This window comes from Emys orbicularis, chromosome 2, assembly GCF_028017835.1.
Source record: "Emys orbicularis isolate rEmyOrb1 chromosome 2, rEmyOrb1.hap1, whole genome shotgun sequence".
NCBI classification, from domain to species: domain Eukaryota; kingdom Metazoa; phylum Chordata; order Testudines; family Emydidae; genus Emys; species Emys orbicularis.
In genome coordinates this window covers 292,056,665-292,074,351 of record NC_088684.1, presented here as the reverse complement: position 1 = coordinate 292,074,351, position 17,687 = coordinate 292,056,665, and positions in this window count along the sequence as shown.

Sequence of the window (17,687 nt, the reverse complement as noted above, 5' to 3'; positions counted from 1 at the left end):
AGAAGGCTAACGGCATTTTGGGCTGTATAAGTAGGGGCATTGCCAGCAGATCGAGGAACGTGATCATTCCCCTCTATTCGACATTGGTGAGGCCTCATCTGGAGTACTGTGTCCAGTTTGGGGCCCCACACTACAAGAAGGATGTGGAAATATTGGAAAGAGTCCAGCAGAGGGCAACAAAAATGATTAGGGGTCTGGAGCACATGACTTATGAGGAGAGGCTGAGGGAACTGGGATTGTTTAGTCTGCAGAAGAGAAGAATGAGGGGGGATTTGATAGCTGCTTTCAACTACCTGAAGGGGGGTTCCAAAGAGGATGGAGCTCAGCTGTTCTCAGTGGTGGCAGATGACAGAACAAGGAGCAATGGTCTCAAGTTGCAGTGGGGGAGGTCTAGGTTGGATATTAGGAAACACTATTTCACTAGGAGGGTGGTGAAGCACTGGAATGCGTTACCTAGGGAGGTGGTGGAATCTCCTTCCTTGGAGGTTTTTAAGGCCCGGCTTGACAAAGCCCTGGCTGGGATGATTTAGTTGGGAATTGGTCCTGCTTTAAGCAGGGGGTTGGACTAGATGACCTCCTGAGGTCCCTTCCAACCCTGATATTCTATGATTCTATGATTCCTCAGGGCCCTATCACAGCTCACCCCCTGCCTTCACTTTATCCCCACTCCATGCTGTCCCCTTGCTCGGTCAGCCCACTGAACCAAAATGCTCCGTTCATTTCTGTCTCTGTGCTCCCTCCCATGCCACGCCTGTGCCCAGATTAGTCTCCTTGCCCCGTGTGGCATGCCACCTTGCCCTCAACAATCACCGCTTCCAGTCAGCCTCCTCCCAGTGCCAACCTCCTGCCACACACACACCCTGGCATGTCCCACAGTCCCTAAGTCCAGTGCCTAGCCCCTGAAAAAACCAGAACCCAAGAGGGTCTAACAAGATGCATGTATAATGAGCAGTGAAGCTCATGACCGTCCTATGGAATCCACACCGCATTTAGCATCAGCCTTCACTGTGCCAAGTCTAACTTGGGGCTGGTGCAGATAATGGAAAAGCCCCAGTGTAACTGCATCAGGGTCTGCTCTCCAGGGCCACCAAGCATCGTGAGCCAATGGAAGAAGCAGGGAGCTTCCTTTTTCCTTCCTCAGCTCCCTGCATGGAGCCTGGCAGCGGGTAGGGAAGGGAGAAGAGGGGCTGGGGTCAGAAATGCAACACCCTCCTTCCAAGCACACGGCCCACTGGCATGTGATGTGGTCTCTGGTTGCTCTCAGGGCCTCCATGACATCTGTGTCCCAGTCCCTGGCCATTCCTGCACAGTAAAGGGGAGACAAGAACATCTGGGGCCCTCCACTAACCAGGACTGTCCACACCTCCTTTGATGAGAGGAATCTACCACCCATCCTAAAATGTGCACCGGGTCCAATACCAGAGAAACCATTGCTCAGTCCAAGAGCTCCCAGAATCCACGGGTCATTACGTGCAACTGTCTTCCACCTCCAGAGCTCCTCATCTTTTGCATGGTATTCATATCTATATGAAGCCACTGGGAAAGCTGGTCAGGTTGAAGAGCCGGCAAAGACAACACCCCACTCTACATCCGACGTAAAACAGAGACATCTCCCAGCTCTCTGAATGCCTAGCTGAGACCAACATCTGGATGCAAGACAGCTGGCTGCATCTGAATCCAGGCAGGACTGATGCTGGCAAGAAGAGGGAAGTGTTTCCAAGGATTTTCCTCTCGCCATTGAGGACATCTACCCTCAGATTGCTAACTCAGTCCACAGTCTTGGGGGTCTTCCTTGCAATCCCAAATCCTACTGGATGCCCACATAGCCATGGAGGCCAAACAAAAAAAAACCCACCACTCATCTTTGACTAGCCAGATGGCTACCCCCTCCAGCTGTCGGACTCCAACCTGGCTACCATGATCCATTCACGTGACCTCCAGGCTACACTACTGAAACTCATACTCACGTGTCCTGGAAAACAATGCAACTGGTGCCCCGCACAGCAAGTCCTTCTGCTGAGCAAGAAAGGTCATCATGAGCCCATCCACTCAGGGCTCTGGTCTCTGCCCTGCTCGCCTTGAACTACAGAGTCCAGTTCGAGGTCTCAGTCCTGATATTCAAAACCCTCCATGAAACTGACGGGAGCCATTTGAGTAATAGCCTCTCGCTCTGCAACCCTGGCCTCTGACAATAGCTACGAAACGGTCAATTAGCAAGGGAGTACGGGACACCGAGCTTTCACCAGAGCCTGATTGAGACTACGGGGCTTCCTGGCATGTGAAACAAGAACGACTGTGGGCCTAAACCACCTTCAGAATGAAAGGCAAGAACCTCATTTCAGCATGGCTTTCCCTCAATGAACAGTCCTCATGCACTCAGGCAGACACACAAACACGCCCTCTCCCGCACAAACTAGAAACATCCAAGCTAGTCCAACTATTTCTCCAGCAGCCAAGTGCACAGGTCCTACAGTGATGGAGGGAAAAAAGAAGAGAATAATTGTCCAGGACTCCCTTACACAGCACCAGCCAGAGCTTAGAAGTTAGGGGGTCTCATCTCAATGCTGTTGCTGCTTCTGTTCGCGAAGGAGATGCGGGGAAAGACGGTTGGGCCCCAGCCTGTTAATTAATAACTTGCTATTGACCAATTACTGGGCACAGCTGGCCTTCACTAACAATCCAATGGATCGCATTGCCAGCCTGGTTTGAAAGAAATGGAAAATGTGGCTCCGGGTGGCTTGCGGGCTAAAATGGGATGTTGACCATCTTTCACCGTAGAACCTCCCGTGGTATTGCTACTCGCTGTAACAAGGCTCAGAGAAAGGCACCGCCAACGCTGAAGGTGGACCAGAGTCGTTTTTGGAATAGCACCAAAGGTGAAATTCACTCCTGTGCAGAGAGCAGCTGTCACATTGGTCATGAGACCCAGCGCACCAGGGACTGAACCAGGGACCTCTAGAGCAAAGGCACAAGCTGCTACGGCTGGAGATAAAGACCGAGGCTCCGTGCCTGGGGGCTGGAACAGCTCATCCCCTTGGTGGTTCGGCACAGAGGGGGACCTGTAACCCACACTCACCAGTGGGTTAGGGCAGCCAGAGACCCAGCCATCGATCCTTCAGCCCTCCGGGGTTAACTGGTGCACGGGCTTTGCACTGCCCCTCTGCACAGGGTGAATTTCATCCCCTCTGCTTAAACTAGGAAACCACCATCAGGAAAGAGAGCGCAAGATGCATATGTGGCAGTTACCAAGGGAAAACACTAGGCTTTTCCTCTGTCCTCCAAGTTACTTTCTGCTAAGAATGGGGGAAGAGGTGGCATGAAAGTACTTGTGAGGTTTGCCATAGTGAATAATGGGAGCTGAATAGGTCAGTCTGGAAAAAAAAAAAAAAGAAAGAAAGAAAGACACCTCACCCCACCAGCACCCTTGCAACATCCCTCTCATTAGAGAAGAGATGGAGCTTAGTTATAATAAAGATAAAAGGGGATCCTTTCTTGAGGCTGCTAGATACACAGGGTATGCCTACACTACATTGTAAACCCAGCTCAGTGGGACGCGGGCTTGTTCGGGCTTGCCAAGTCCACACTATAGCGTCCACACTGCATTGGTAACCTGGGTTTACAGTTGCTGGACCCAGGTCTCTCAGCCATGCTAACACGTCCATGCTGCACTACACAGACCTTCTGACTCAGATCTGTCCTCCAAGATTCATACAGGCCAGGGCTTTATAAAGCAGCTCACAAGCGACCAGGGAGCTTTTGCGACCAGGGGCTGCTAACAGGGAGTTTCGCAAGGGAGTTTGGAAGGGGAGTGGGAAGGGGCGAGGGTCCCTTGCCGGTTCTATCTGTTTTCCCTTTATTCCCCTTAAAACCTAAAACTTCTTGCTTCAACAACCCTTTCAGCGGGCAGGGGGCTGCAGACGGGAGTTTGACAGAGGGAGGCTTACGATGGTTAGGAAGACCCGCAACACCTGTGCCAGCACTGCTTCTGTCTCCTCCACCTGCGCCTGTAGCCAGACAGAGCGCCTGAGCATGGATGCTTCTACCCAGATCCTGGTGTGGTTTTGCGGAGACTGTAACTTGCAATTTCCACTTACTGATATCCAGGCTGGGGGGACCATCCAATGTGAAAGGTGCCTGCTGGTGGAATCTCTCAGGCAGCAGGTGGGAGAGCTACAGGAGGAGGTGGCTAGGTTGAGAAGCATCCGAATCCACGAGCAATTCCTGGACAGTGTCCATGTGGAGACAGCTGAGGTAGCTGTCCCAGTACACAGGACTGCTGATACACCACTGATGGAGGTGGAGATGGCTCAGGGTGGACACTGGCAGCTGGTTACTTCTGGCAGCAGGCAGTGCTCCACCCCTGCTCCGAACCCTCCCGCCGTGGTAATAGGTAACTGTTATGCTCTTCTTGATACAGGAAAGAAGGCATCACCCCCTACAGTAAAGGAGGAGAAGCCTCGTACCCCTAAGGCTGGGAGGTCTGCTGCCACCACTGCGAATAGGAAACGTAGGGTAGTGGTGGTCGGAGACTCTCTGCTGAGGGGGACGGAGGCGCCCATCTGTCGCCCTGACATTTCATCTCGGGAGGTATGCTGCCTGCCGGGAGCCCGTATCCGAGACGTTACGGAGGCATTGTTGAGGATTATCCAGCCCTCTGACTACTACCCCATGCTACTCATCCATGTGGGCACAAATGATACTGCGCGGTGTGACACTGAGCAGATCAAGAGTGACTACAGGGCTCTGGGAGTACAGGTGAAGGAGTTTGGAGCGCAGGTGGTATTCTCTTCGATTCTTCCTGTCAAAGGTAGGGGCCCAGGCAGAGACAGATGCATCATGGAGGTGAATGCCTGGCTGCGAAGATGGTGTCGCCAGGAGGGCTTTGGCTTCCTAGACCACGGGATGCTATTTGAGGAAGGACTGCTAGGCACAGATGGCGTTCACCTTTCGAGGAGGGGAAAGACCCTATTTGGACACAGACTGGCTAACCTAGTGAGGAGGGCTTTAAACTAGGTTCGACAGGGACAGGTGAGCAAAGCCCGCAGGTAAGTGGGGAACATGGAGACCTGGGAGATGGGTCGGAAACGAGAGGGAGTGTGGGCTATATTGGCAGAGAGAAAGGAGGGTCAGGACAAAACTGGGAGGAAAGATCAAACCAGTATCTTAGATGCCTATATACAAATGCGAGAAGTATGGGTAATAAGCAGGAAGAACTGGAAGTGCTAATAAATAAATACAACTATGACATTGTTGGCATCACTGAAACTTGGTGGGATAATACACATGATTGGAATGTTGGTGTGGATGGATACAGCTTGCTCAGGAAGGATAGACAGGGGGGAAAGGGAGGAGGTGTTGCCTTATATATTAAAAATGTACACACTTGGACTGAGGTAGAGATGGACATAGGAGATGGAAGTGTTGAGAGTCTCTGGGTTAGGCTAAAAGGGGTAAAAAACAAGGGTGATGTCATGCTAGGAGTCTACTACAGGCCACCTAACCAGGTGGAAGAGGTGGATGAGGCTTTTTTTAAACAAATAACAAAATCATCCAAAGCCCAAGATTTGGTGGTGATGGGGGACTTCAACTATCCGGATATATGTTGGGAAAATAACACAGCAGGGCACAGACTATCCAACAAATTCTTGGACTGCATTGCAGACAACTTTTTATTTCAGAAGGTTGAAAAAGCTACTAGGGGGGAAGCTGTTCTAGACTTGATATTAACAAATAGGGAGGAACTCATTGAGAATTTGAAAGTAGAAGGCAGCTTGGGTGAAAGTGATCATGAAATCATAGAGTTTGCAACTCTAAGGAAGGGTAGAAGGGAGAACAGCAAAATAGAGACAATGGATTTCAGGAAGGCAGATTTTGGTAAACTCAGAGAGCTGATAGGTAAGGTCCCATGGGAATCAAGACTGAGGGGAAAAACAACTGAGGAGAGTTGGCAGTTTTTCAAAGGGACACTATTAAGGGCCCAAAAGCAAGCTATTCCACTGGTTAGGAAAGATAGAAAAGGTGGCAAAAGACCACCTTGGCTTAACCACGAGAGCTTGCATGATCTAAAAAATAAAAAGGAGTCATATAAAAAATGGAAACTAGGACAGATTACAAAGGATGAATATAGGCAAACAACACAGGAATGCAGGGGCAAGATTAGAAAGGCAAAGGCACAAAATAAGCTCAAACTAGCTACAGGAATAAAGGGAAACAAGAAGACTTTTTATCAATACATTAGAAGCAAGAGGAAGACCAAAGACAGGGTAGGCCCACTGCTTAGTGAAGAGGGAGAAACAGTAACAGGAAACTTGGAAATGGCAGAGATGCTTAATGACTTCTTTGTTTCGGTCTTCACCGAGAAGTCTGAAGGAATGCCTAACATAGTGAATGCTAATGGGAAGGGGGTAGGTTTAGCAGACAAAATAAAAAAAGAACAAGTTAAAAATCACTTAGAAAAGTTAGATGCCTGCAAGTCACCAGGGCCTGATGAAATGCATCCTAGAATACTCAAGGAGCTAATAGAGGAGCTATCTGAGCCTCTAGCTATTATCTTTGGAAAATCATGGGAGACGGGAGAGATTCCAGAAGACTGGAAAAGGGCAAATATAGTGCCCATCTATAAAAAGGGAAATAAAAACAACCCAGGAAACTACAGACCAGTTAGTTTAACTTCTGTGCCAGGGAAGATAATGGAGCAAGTAATTAAGGAAATCATCTGCAAACACTTGGAAGGTGGTAAGGTGCTAGGGAACAGCCAGCATGGATTTGTAAAGAACAAATCATGTCAAACCAATCTGATGGCTTTCTTCGATAGGATAACGAGTCTTGTGGATAAGGGAGAAGCTGTGGATGTGGTATACCTAGACTTTAGTAAGGCATTTGATACGGTCTCGCATGATATTCTTATCGATAAACTAGGCAAATACAATTTAGATGGGGCTACTATAAGGTGGGTGCATAACTGGCTGGATAACCGTACTCAGAGAGTTGTTATTAATGGTTCCCAATCCTGCTGGAAAGGCATAACGAGTGGGGTTCCACAGGGGTCTGTTTTGGGACCGGCTCTGTTCAATATCTTCATTAACGACTTAGATATTGGCATAGAAAGTACGCTTATTAAGTTTGCGGATGATACCAAACTGGGAGGGATTGCAACTGCTTTGGAGGACAGGGTCATAATTCAAAATGATCTGGACAAATTGGAGAAATGGTCTGAGTTAAACAGGATGAAGTTTAACAAAGACAAATGCAAAGTGCTCCACTTAGGAAAAAAAATCAGTTTCACACATACAGAATGGGAAGAGACTGTCTAGGAAGGAGTACGGCAGAAAGGGATCTAGGGGTTATAGTGGACCACAAGCTAAATATGAGTCAACAGTGTGATGCTGTTGCAAAAAAAGCAAACATGATTCTGGGATGTATTAACAGGTGTGTTGTGAGCAAGACACGAGAAGTCATTCTTCCGCTCTACTCTGCTCTGGTTAGGCCTCAGCTGGAGTATTGTGTCCAGTTCTGGGCACCGCATTTCAAGAAAGATGTGGAGAAATTGGAAAGGGTCCAGAGAAGAGCAACAAGAATGATTAAAAGTCTTGAGAACATGACCTATGAAGGAAGGCTGAAAGAATTGGGTTTGTTTAGTTTGGAAAAGAGAAGACTGAGAGGGGACGTGATAGCAGTTTTCAGGTATCTAAAAGGGTGTCATAAGGAGGAGGGAGAAAACTTGTTCACCTTAGCCTCTCAGGATAGAACAAGAAGCAATGGGCTTAAACTGCAGCAAGGGAGGTCTAGGTTGGACATTAGGAAAAAGTTCTTAACTGTCAGGGTGGTTAAACACTGGAATAAATTGCCTAGGGAGGTTGTGGAATCTCCATCTCTGGAGATATTTAAGAGTAGGTTAGATAAATGTCTATCAGGGATGGTCTAGACAGTATTTGGCCCTGCCATGCGGGCAGGGGACTGGACTCGATGACCTCTCGAGGTCCCTTCCAGTCCTAGAATCTATGAATCTATGAATCTGCGGCTTTGCTCTGCAGCCACACTGCAAAATGACAGGGCTTGGACTTGAGGGCTCTGACTCTGCTCCTCTCCCAGTAGAGTGCTAGGACCCGGGTCCTGAGTGAGATCAATGTGCGGGTGGACAGAAGGGGAGCAAGGGCTCAAACCTGAATCAGGCCCAGACTTAGTGTGCAGTGTAAACATACCCTCAGGGCCTATGGTTCTCTCCAGCTCCTAGATCAACACTGCCGGTGCTGCCTAGCATCACTGCACAGGCTCTCTCTAAGCCCTGGCCTGGATTAGGAACTCATTGAAGGGTCTGCTGGCCCAACTCACAGCAACCGTGAGTAGGAACTGAGTCAAGATCAAGGTCTCAGTCTTTATCTTCAAGGTACTCAGTGGCCTGGACCCAGGATAGCCTAACGCTCTGGGATGAAGAGCATGGTCAACAACTTTATTCTTAAGGTAAAATGGAACCATCTACAATAAAGGTAAAAGCTTGTCTGTGTAGGAGACCGAGCTTTCTCGGGGGTTGGAACAAACTCCCCCAGGAACGAAGGGCCATCACACACCTCACTATCTTCCATTTCAAATGCAAGGCACATTTCAGCAACCTGCCTTCTCCAGTATAAACACAGAGCTGTGTGTAAGTTGTTTGTTGTTGTTTTGTGGGTTTTTTTGAAAAGAGCAAAACAAACCAATCCACTGCACACTCAATTCTTCCTTTGGAGAAAGGATGAAAGAAACATGTAACAGATGCTAGTCACATCATTTAAGGCATTACTGGAAGGCGTTCAGATACTACTGCGATAAGTGCAGGATAAGAACCTCTTTAGAATAGAGCAGAACAGAACAAATTGGTGCTTGAAGACAGAGAGGCTTCACTAACATGCTAGAAGCATCTCCATGGACCAGCAGTGATTCAGGGAACACAGTTTAAGAAGCTCTGATCTAACCTGTTTTCTGAGATGGCACATGCACCGCAGATGCAGACTTCTAGTAATTTACTAAGATCAATCGGTCTGGTCACTGTCAGTCCTACAGTGTCTTTTGCTGGTAACATAAAAAAAGTTATCAGCCTTGCCAGATGGAGCACAAGTAGGAGTAGGGTTTACATAGTCCAGTTCCCCACGTAGCTGTAGTTGGACAATACTACATAGCATCATGATGCTCTAATCATTAGTGTGGGAATACTGAGACACCATGGCATCATAGGTTCAAATGTCATCAGGGCCAACTGCATCCTTCAATCTCTTTCTGGGTGCATTAGAATTCAAAAATGACCTTGACAAATTGGAGAATTGGTCTGAAAACAACAAGGTGAAATTCAATAAAGGCAAGTGAAAAGTACTTCACTTAGGAAGGGGAAAAAAAAAATCAAATGCACAACTGCAAAACCGGGAATAAGTGGCTTGGTGGTAATTCCACTTATAAGGATCTGGGGGTTATAAATTGGGAGGATCACAAATTGAATATGAGCCAACGTGATGCAGTTGCAAAAAAGGCTAATACGATTCTGGGGTGTATTAATAGGAGTGTTGTATGTTAGACATAAGAGGTGGTTATCCAACTCTGCTCAGCCCGGGTGAGGTCTCAGTTGGAGTATGGTGTCCAATTCTGGAACCTTCACTTCAGGAAAGATGTGGACAAATTGGAGACAGGCCAGAGGAGAGCAACAAAACTGATAAAAGATTTTGAAAACCTGACCTGAGAGAGGTTAAAAAATGGGCCTATTTAGTCTTGAGAAAAGAAGACTGAGGGGAGACATGATAACCGTCTTCAAAAATGTTAAGGACTTTTATAAAGAGGACGGTGATCAACTGTTCTCCACGTTCACTGAAGGTAGAACAAGAAGTAATGGGCTTCATCTGCAGCAAGAGAGATGTAGGACAGATGTTAGGGAAAACTTTCTATCGGGATAGTGAAGCTCTGGACCAGGCTTCCAAGGGAGGTTGTGGAATCCCCGTCATTGGAGGTTTTTAAGAACAGGCTGGACAAACCTGGCAGGGCTGGTCTAGGTTTACTTGGTCCTGCCTTTGCACAGGGGGCTGGACTTGATAACTTCTTGAGGTCCCTCCCAGCCCTATATTTCTATGATTTTGTGTCCCCATGAGAACTGCTGGGTGCTGGAGACGTTTTGTGGTCGCCTAACATTTATATTGCAGTAGCACCTAGGGGCCAACCAGATTGGACCCCTCCCCTGTGCTGGGTGCTGTACAGAGTAAACAACAGCTCCTGCCTCAAGGAACTTCACCTGCTAAGAGACTAGATACAACTGGTGGATGGGACACAGGCAGGCTGGGGTGGGAGAGACGAGCTAACACAAACAATAGGATGTGTTGCAATTCTTAGCCAATCGGGAGCCACAATCACAGCTCATCAGCTGTCTAGTTGATACCTTTTGATTATCTAGCCTTTATGGAGTCAAGTATCAGAGGGGTAGCCGTGTTAGTCTGAATCTGTAAAAAGCAAGAGAGGGTCCTGTGGCACCTTTAAGACTAACAGAAGTATTGGGAGCATAAGCTTTCGTGGGTAAGAACCTCACTTCTTCAGATGCAAGAAGTGAGGTTCTTACCCACGAAAGCTTATGCTCCCAATACTTGTTAGTCTTAAAGGTGCCACAGGACCCCTGTTGCTTTTAGCCTTTATGGAGGTGCCCACCTGGGAGCCGAGCTCTTCTGAAAAAAAGAAAGACATCTAGCCCGAAACGAGGATGCTGAGCACTTGAGAAACCTCCCCCCTCCCTTTAGGGACTACAGTGAGGAGTAACCTAGAAATACCGGACATGCTTAGAAGAGCTTCGCTTACTCAGTTTAATCCACTGCTGGTGCAGCCCTCCAAACTGGATAGTGTCAGTTCTCTGCTTTAGAGGGTAACGTGTAAGACTCAAAGGGGAGGCAGGCAGAAAAACTTGGACAGCCCCCCCCATGGCACTCGCCTTTCTGCCTCTCTCTACACAGTGGCTATGGATTTGTGTGCCATCCAGTTTTGTATCTGCTATTTAAAATAAAAATCCTAGAGTCTGGTGGCTTCTACAGAACACAGGGAGGTTTTTCAGGCTGGAAGAAGCAGGCTCACTTGTTGAGCCATAGGTGCATTGCACCTGTGGGGCAGGGGGTAGATCAGTGCACGAACATCATGTTTCTGCGGGAGTGGTTTGTAATGTGAGGCATTTGCTCCTGGCCTGTAGTTTGCCCTAGGCTAGCCCTTCACTGCAAACGTCTTCCACACCCCGAGGCCTCGCTCATGAACAGCACCCCAATGATATGGACAAGGCTCATAGACTTTAAGGCCAGAAGGGATCATCATCATTTTTCTGTGGAAAAATTGGAAAGAGTCCAGCGAAGGGCAACAAAAATGATTAGGGGGCTGGAGCACATGACTTATGAGGAGAGGCTGAGGGAACTGGGATTGTTTAGTCTGCAGAAGAGAAGAATGAGAGGGGGATTTGATAGCTGCTTTCAACTACCTGAAAGGGGGTTCCAAAGAGGATGGATCTAGACTGTTCTCAGGGGTAGCAGATGACAGAACAAGGAGAAATGGTCTCAAGTTGCAGTGGGGGTGGTTTAGGTTGGATATTAGGAAACACTATTTCACTAGGAGGGTGGTGAAGCACTGGAATGGGTTACCTAGGGAGGTGGTGGAATCTCCTTCCTTAGAGGTTTTTTAAGGTCAGGCTTGACAAAGCCCTGGCAGGATGATTTAGTTGGGAATTGGTCCTGCTTCGAGCAGGGGGTTGGACTAGATGACCTCCTGAGGTCCCTTCCAACCCTGATCTTCTATGATTGGGAGACTATTTGCCACAAACCCCTGCAGCCATTGTGCCCCCTGCATGAGTGCCAAAGGCCCCTGCTGTTGCAAAGGTGACCTAGGAGAGTTCTGGCTATTTGCATGCCACCAGTGCTTAATTTGGGCCAGGGCTGAGCCCCAGCACCTCTAGGGTTGGCAGTTCATAGCCCCAGCACCTCTAGGCTTGGCAGTTCATAGCCCCAGCACCTCTAGGCTTGGTGCGTCAGGAAGGCTGCGAGTTTGTCACAGATTCCATGACTTTACGTGACTTCTACAGCGGCTGGTTCCGGGGCTGCCCGATCAGCTCAGGCAGCTGCTGGGCCAGGCTGGTGCTGGGGTAGTCTTGGGACACCGCCTCCCACCCCCCAACAGCAGGAGGAGTTTGGGTGTGGGAGGGGGCTCAGGGCTGGGCATTGGGGCACAGGAGAGGGTGAGGGCTCTGGGCAGCACTTGCCTTGGGGGGGGGCTCCCCGGAAGTGGCAACATGTGCCTCCCTCAACTCCTCGCTCCACGCGCTCCCTCCGGCCAATGGGAGCGGCAGAGTTGACAGCGGGCGGAGCGAGGAGCTTAGGGAGGGACATGTCCTCACTTCCGAGAAGCCAGGTCAGGAACCTCCCCACCACCAAGCACCAGCAGGGGTCCTGGGATCCTCTCACCTGAGCACCCGCAGCACCCCCCCCCCCCCGATCTCACAGTACCCCCCAGACTGCTGCCCCCAACATCTGCTAGCCCCCCCACCCCCGAGCACCTGTGGCATTCCCAAGTTTTAGTTAGGGGTATATAGTACAAGTCATGGACAGGTCACAGGCCATGAATTTAAGTTTTTCCCCGTGACCTGCCCCATGACTTTTGCTAAAAATACCCATAACTAAAACATAGCCTTAGGCATCAGTTATGAAAGTTAAAAAAAAAAAAAAAAAGTGGCTTAAAGCACCAGCACCTCTGTCATCACAAATGAAGCCCTGCATGCCACAGGTCTGAAAGGAAAAGGGCATTTGGAGAAAAATCCTGGGAGAGAACTTGAATTCTTTTTAAAAGCGCTTCTCAAAATGTACAGTGTCCACATGCCTTCTGAGGGTATGTCACATCTACACTGCAGTTAGACACATGCAGGCAGCCCGTGTCAGCTGATGCAGGCTTGGGCTACAAGACTGTAAAATTGGGGTGCAGATGTTCAGGCTCAAGCTGGAACTGAAGCTCTGGGGCCCCATGAGAGAGGAGCATCCGAGTCTGGCCTCTAGCCCAAGCCCGAATGTCTACACTGCTGTTTGACAGTCCTGTAGCCCAGTGGTTCTCAGGTCTTCCAGGGAATGCATCAACTCATCTAGAGATTTGCCTAGTTTTACAACAGGCTACACAAAAAGCACTAGTGAAGTCAGTACAAACTAAAATTTCATACAGACAGTGACTTGTTTATACTGCTCTATATACTATACACTGAAATGAAAGTACAATATTAATATTCCAATTGATTTATTTTATAGCTATATGGTAAAAAAATGAGAAAGGAAGCAATTTTTTCAGTAATTGTGTGCTAGGACACTTGTATTTTATGTCTGATTTTGTCAGCAAGTAGTTAAGTGAGGTGAAACTTGGGGGTACTACACAAGACAAATCAGACTCCTGAAAGGGGGACAGTCTGCAGAAGAGAAGAGTAAGTGGGGGGGGGGATTTGATAGCAGCCGTCAACTACCTGAAAGGCGGGAGGGGGATCCAGGGAGGATGGAACTCACCTGTTCTCAGTGGTGGCAGATGACAGAACAAGGAGCAATGGTCTCAAGTTGCAGTGGGGGAGGTTTAGGTTGGAGATTAGGAAACACTTTCACTAGGAGGGTGGTGAAGCACTGGAATGGGTTCCCTAGGGAGGTGGTGGAATCTCCTTCCTTAGAGGTTTTTAAGGTCAGGCTTGACAAAGCCCTGGCTGGGATGATTTAGTTGGGGATTGGTCCTGCTTTGAGCAGGGGGTTGGACTAGATGACCTCCTAAGGTCTCTTTCATCCCCTAATTTTCTATGATTCTATGAAAGGTTGAGTGGCACTGCTGTAGCCCAAGTCAATGGACACGGGCCAACCACGGGTCTCTACACTGCAGTTAGACACATTCCTATTGTTTAGGCCCTGCAATGGCAACCCTGAGGAACTGCCTGGGCTTTTAATAGTCCCACAGTTAGTACAGCATTGAAGTACATGTAGTACAATATTAGCATAAAGAGGAAAGATGGCCCAGTGGGGAGGCCACTTGCCTAGGATTTGTGAGATGTGGGTTCCAGTCCCTGCTCTGCCACAGATTTCCTGGGTGATCTTGGGAAAGTCACTTAACTGTTGCACCTGATCTATAGGATGAGGAGACTAGCACTACCCTCCCCCACAGGAGTGCTGTGAGCATACACACTATAAATGTTGAGGTGCTCAGATACTATGGGAATGGGAGCCATAGAACATACCTTGGATAGTATCAGAATTAGCAAGTCACAAGACCTCAATCTTTGGCCATTAGGTAGGGATGCTATACCACCAAAACTAGTATCTCCATTTTAACACCCCGTAGCAACCAGTTCACAAGGTGCCATTCCTCCAGGTGGCATTGTGCTGGGAAATACCACGAGTACAGTCCTCCTTCATGCACTTATGAGTCTCAGGGCCATTAAAGGTTGAGATTCTCCTCTTGAAGGCCTCAATCCCATTGGGGTAGAAAATTCAGAAGTTGGCATGTAGTGCCAGGCTAGTAAGGCTAGCTTTAGAAGTTTGGTTGAGGAACCCCATGAATAGACAAATACGTTAAGGGGAAAATGGTCATCCACCATCAGATAATCTGCAAACACAGCAGCAGGATGAGTTACAAGTTCTTTTCCTCGCCTTAATGGGATCCGCTTTTCAAGTCCTTCTCCATTCAGTCGGTCTTGAAGCAGTTCCCCGGAAGCTCTGCAGCTAATCAAATCCTTTTGTGTGCCATCTATCCACCTAGTTTTGAATCTTCCAACCCTTCTCAAACTTAAAAGTGGAGGGTAACACCCTATCTCCTTTTCACATGCCCAAACCCGAATTCCCACAGGTTCTACAATTGGTACCCCCTTCAACATTCCCCCCCCCCCAATTCATTCATTGCAAACGTTTTCATTTCCACTCTCTCCAAGAGCTGCTCATCTCTTCCTCAGTGCCCTGCATTCAGGCCTGCACTCTTGTATGATTCTATCTACAGTCTTGTAGATCTTACTTTTCAGTTGGACAGGCAGTCTCCTATCACAGATCACTCCGCTTCCTTCTCTCCATTTAATCCACCACTTTTCTGTTCTGCTTGTAAGTTCTTGCTTGAGCTCCAGCTGGTCCTGTACTATTGAACCAAGCTACTTGAACTTCTGTACCTTTGGTAGTGGCCAGCCCTCCAGATTTACTCTCATGGTCTTCCTGCAAGTTATTGAATCCATAGACCACATATACTCTCTATTTCTGCTGACTTTTATGCCATTTGTTGCAAGTATGCACCTCGATCTCTCTAAATATAAATGAGGGATTGTTGTGCATTATTCACTTGGCTCTGAGGGATTTAGGGCACGACAAAGGCAAATACGAGAGGGAACCATCTCAGGTGAGGGCTTGGTTGGGACTGCATGGAGTATCTGCCTGCATGAGTTTTTGCTATATTTTAACTTTTGGTAAGATGCCAACGCACAGGAGATAAACAGAAGTCCAAGCAGATGTGCAAAGCTAATATCACCCAAGGGTCCAATCCTGCACAACCTTAACTCTCAGGGGTTAGCTCAAAATGGGTGGGAGTACAGAATTAAGTCTTAATGGACCCTTATGTCTTTTGATGTCCTAGAGGAGGGGCATCCAGCCTGTGGTCCTTGAGGTTATAAATTGTTGCCTTTGAGGGCTACTGTATTTAAAAAAGGGGCCTCCTGAGCCATGATCTGATTTTTAAAACTGAAATGTTTGGCTCAGCCCCATCATTCCAGAGAGGGAGTAGGGCCTCCTAAACGCCATCCCACCCCTCCAGCCCCAAGAGCAGCTCTGACATGAACTGGGAGCACCACGTAACTACTGCCCCTTCCTTGATGTGGCTTTTCAACAGCTCCCCCTGATGGCCACCCATTGCATGGCAAGGGCAGCCTGAAACGAGTGGGAAAGAGGACAGAATCTGCCCCCAAGGATGGGTTGTGGCCACTTGGTGAAAGGATCTGACACCACTGCCCTCGCGGAGATGGTCTCAGACACCAGCCAGCCCAGGCAAAGAAAGGGGAACAGACGTCATGTATAATTTAAAATACATTTATTGTTTCATTTGTTCTGGCTTTTGTTATACAAAGATGTTAAATAACTTAAATACATTCTCAACAGTCACTCAGAATCAGATTTATACCTACAAGCTGTACATATGAGGTAGAGAAAAATAACTTAGGCTCCCATAAGACATTAAAAAAACCCAAAGAAAATACTAATCCTTCATATGTTAGTGTTCAGTCCCCCATCTCCCTTGCAAAAGGAAATGCCATTCTCAAGTGCACAAAACAAATCCTAGACTCCACATTCAGACCTCACAGGGAACTGTAGCAAAATGGGAAGGGGGAGGTCGGGGGAGAGGGAGGGTCATGTGCAGAGTATGAAAAGGCTAGTTTGGGTTGGGTTCATTTAAAAAAAAGGAGAGCTGGCAAGGCTGGGATAAACCCAACAGGCAACCCAGCTTCCTGTTCATACCTCTTTGCAAATTGTGTTATTTAAGTGCATTTCTCCAACTCCTTGAGTCTAAGTGCTTCTACACTCATTGAATGGAGGCCAGCCCAGCATAACCCTACGAATACAGGATGCGCAACGGGAGAGCGGGCCGTGGCAAGAAAGTGACTTTTCAAAGCTTGGCTCTCGGGAAACATTGAGCCGTGTGCATTTGAACACAAAGGGTGGGGGGATTCAATTGAACTGTATTTCCATGTATTGCATTAACTTAGGTTTTCCACTTACAAATCTAGAGGAAGAATGATCCCTTTAAAGTAAGAGCTAGCATAAAATGGCACCCAAGTTAAGGTGCTGTCTGCATTTCTATTCTACTCTTGCCTACAAGCTTTGGAGCTATACAACTTCCCATCAAAGATACTCTTTCAGCTTTAACCTTTAGTGTTAGGCTGAGAAGTGACTGGAGGTTCAAGTGTTCCATATTATGGACCTGGTCCAAGTCTAGCCCCACATTGCACTCTAAATCCAGTCACCAATTCAGCAATCTGGTAACCTACATGGAAGTAAATTACTGTGTCAGCCCAGGTCCTCATGGACGGACATCTGCAGGATCGATCCTGCAAGGTGCCGAGCATCCTCCACCTCCTGCTGGCATCAGTAGGAGAGAAAGGCACTCAGCACCTCACAGGTGAAGCCCATTTTACAAAGCCACCCACCATGCATAAGCCAAGGACTGAATGGGTGAGGGGGACAAGAGACTTTCTGCATTAGCTATGTAGCTGCTGGAGATGAACAAGCAGGGAAAGAAGCTAGCAATGGCATTGCCTGGGCTGCAGCTGTTCTGTGGGCTACAGAAAGGCCTCAACTCTCCTGGGAACATTTCACAAGCATTAAAAAGTAGTGTTTGCAAGTGACCAATACCCTCTAAATGCTCCCTTCCAAGCAATGGCCCTTTAGACATCTTTTCCCTCATCAAGCTTGTACTCGGATACTTGGCAAAAAGGTGGAGAAATGGCTAATGCCCATGGCAAAAGTGGAGCAAAAGAAAGTAAGTTTTCAGGCCACCACCCTCCTGGTATTTCCTTACAGGAAGGAGTGTAGATGGCCAGCTGAGGACATACTAGGTGTTAAGTCTCCCTCATCCCCTTCACATTCCTTTCCAAAGGAGCCAACTACAGTAAGTCATGGCTTTTGACAACAGGTCCCTGACTCTATCCTTTGCCTCCAAGGAGGACT